The 3,150-nt window shown below is 34.8% G+C and overlaps 1 pseudogene; it reads left to right on the forward strand.

Annotated features, from left to right (window-relative positions):
• Positions 1-470: 470 nt before the first annotated feature.
• LOC145099976 (putative calcium-binding protein CML25 pseudogene) lies at positions 471-1,495 on the forward strand (annotated as a pseudogene).
• The last annotated feature ends 1,655 nt before the right edge of the window (positions 1,496-3,150 follow it).

A 3,150-nucleotide genomic window follows, 5' to 3' on the forward strand; every position in this document is an offset into this window, starting at 1 on the left:
AAGCTTATACATATACATTTAGACATCCCAAAAAAAGACTATCCCAAAATCAAATTTATACACCACATAAAACCATCAATCACTAGATTATCCTATAATAAAATAGATGATAATCTGTTTTGGCATTCACAACTTCGACCTCATTACCTACAACTTATTTGTCAACTGGGCAACCTCATTTTCAAGTTTTACTTTGCATGAATTCAACTGCTTCTAGGGTTTTTCCAACTGACTTACCTTCTTTTGAAGTTGGCCAACGTAAGTATTGTCTTGTAAAAGAATAACATTGTATAAATTGGGAAAAAAAAATTAAAACTTTGTTACAAAAATAAATAATTAACCTTTGTTGTTTTTTTTTTCAAAATAAAAAATTCAATTATTTCATTATTTGATACCAATTGTAGATAAAAACTCGATATATATGGTTCAAATTTACCTGAATATACGGACTTCTACCGAAACAACCCACACAATACCATAAAAATAAACACGCCTTCTTTTCAATACCTGAAAAGAAGGAAGAACCGATTGATTTTCATCTCTCGTCGGAATCAATCCCACCACAATTTCCCAATTTTCTTGTAAAGTTTTATCTCAATCGATCATAAGTTCATAACAAGTCTACAATGGGTTTGAAGAATCTGTTCAATAAGAAGAAGAAGAAGAAAACCAACGACGATAACAGCACCCACGAACGCCAACACGAAAGCGAAAGCGAAAACGAAAACGAAAACGAACCCACAGTTCCACCGACGACCGCTGACAAACCGGCTTCGGAGACAACGCGTGTTAACTCCTTGAATGCTCGCGTTCGAATCGAGGAGGAATTGGAGCAGATTTTTAAGAAATTCGACGTTAATGGAGACGGGAAGATCTGCTCATCGGAGCTGGGATCGATCATGGCAAGCCTGGGACACCAGCCGACGGAGGAGAAGCTAAAGAACATGATCAAGGAGGTGGACAGAGACGGCGATGGGTTTATAAATTTGCAGGAGTTTATTGAATTGAACACAAAGGACGTTGATCCAACGGAAGTTTTGGAGAATTTGAAGGATGCATTTTCGGTTTTTGATATCGATAAAAATGGGTTGATCACGGCAGAGGAGTTGCGGAATGTTTTGGTTAGTTTGGGGGAGGAATGTACTATCGCCGATAGCCAGAAGATGATTGCCGGCGCCGATCGTGACGGCGATGGAATGATCAACTTTGATGAGTTTAAGGTTATGATGAAGATGGGTACACACTTTGATTCCATGGGGTTGCAGCAGAAACAGGTGCCCTTCAACAAAGATGAAATCAATTAATTAATTAATCACTCATTCTATCTTATTCTTCTTCTTCTTCTTCTTCTATATTTCTTGCATTGTTTTAGAATTTTAGAAAAAGACTCAAAAACCATATTCAAAGGAATGAAATTTTTACTGTTGGTCGATTGAATCATACCTTGTAGGATTGAATTTTGGATGTCTCTAATAGCAATTTTTTTCGGTATATGCAATAGCTTTTTTTTTTTTTTTTTTTTTTTTTTTTTTTTTTTTTTTTTTTAAATTTAATAAGTTATGTGATAATATTTTGTTTTAACATTGAAGAAATATGCAATGTTGTTTTTATCGGCAGTTGAATTACTTGAAACTACATTGCCAAATTATTTCAAAATTATTTTATTGCATAAAATTTTGAAAATATTAAAAATTGTTGCTATTTAGGCCTTCAAATTGTGATGATGACATGACATTAGCATGTATAAACATAATTTTTAACAATTCGATGGTATACATAGCTCGAGTTACAAAAATTGAAATTTTGGATGACATATTATTATGTTATTCCCTTTTTTGTTAAAAACACCCTGACGCCATACTTTCATAAGACCATCCGTTATACCCACCACATACCACATATGTGGTGGGTGCCACATCAGCACCATATTCCATTACCACTAACATGAGATACTTACCACTAACACACCACACCACTCCACATCATTATTTTTATTTTTTTTTAATTCAAAAATACAATAAAATAACTTTTTTTTTTAATTCAAAAATACAATAACATTACTTTTTTTTTTAATCCAAAAATTAAAATAAAATTACAATTTTTAAAAGTAAAAAGCATTTATTTTTTTAAAACTATTTTTTCATTAATTATAAAAATAAAATAACAATTTTAAACTACATTACTTAGTTAATCTAGAAAACAAACATTACATTAATAAGAAAACGAACAAACATACATATAAAAATCCTAATCGTCGTTCATGCTATGTTGGTACAAATGTTCCGCGACATCTTCTCGAAGATTGAAACACGTTTCACTGTTATGGATTTCGACAACTCGCTCCAAAAAAGCATTCGTTCCGGGTACGAACTCCTCAATTGGAACGACAACGTCGTTCGGATCATACGTGCAAATCGCTCGACCTTCATTTTCAATAATCATATTATGCATTATAATACATGCGAGGACCATTCGCTTAATTCTTTCTTTATCCCAAAGTCGTGTAGCATATTTCACTACATGCCATGTTTGCTTAAGGACTCCAAATGCCCTCTCGATATCCTTTCTCGCTGATTCCTGTTTTTTTGTAAACAATTTTGCTTTTTCACTTCGAGGAACTGAGTATGCCTTCATCAATGTAGAATAATCCGGGTATATCCCATCACCAAGGTAGTAACCATATTTGTACGCGTGCTCGTTTACCGTGAACGTCATATCAGGTGCTTTGCCGGTCCAAATATCGTTGAAAAGTGGAGACTGACCAAGAACATTAAGGTCGTTGTTAGACCCCGCTACTCCAAAAAAGGCATGCCATATCCACAAATCTTGAGATGCAACAGCTTCTAGGATGATAGTTGGTTCACCTATATCTCCTCGAGTGAACTGACCACGCCATGCAGTTGGACATTTTTCCCAAGCCACATGCGTACAATCTAGACTGCCAAGCATATCGGGAAATCCATGCCTCTCTTCATGAGCCGAATATAATCTCTCAATATCACGTTGAGTAGGTTTACGCAAATATTCTTCGTGAAAAACCTCATAAACACATGCAGAAAACCAATCTACACATTCAACCGCGGTCCTCTCGGATATTTTCAAGTATTCGTCAGATGCATCAAATGCTATACCGTATCCCAAATACCTAAG

The sequence above is a fragment of the Lactuca serriola genome, chromosome 4, assembly GCF_051521515.1.
Source record: "Lactuca serriola cultivar US96UC23 chromosome 4, Lser_US96UC23_V15, whole genome shotgun sequence".
Lineage (NCBI taxonomy): Eukaryota > Viridiplantae > Streptophyta > Magnoliopsida > Asterales > Asteraceae > Lactuca > Lactuca serriola.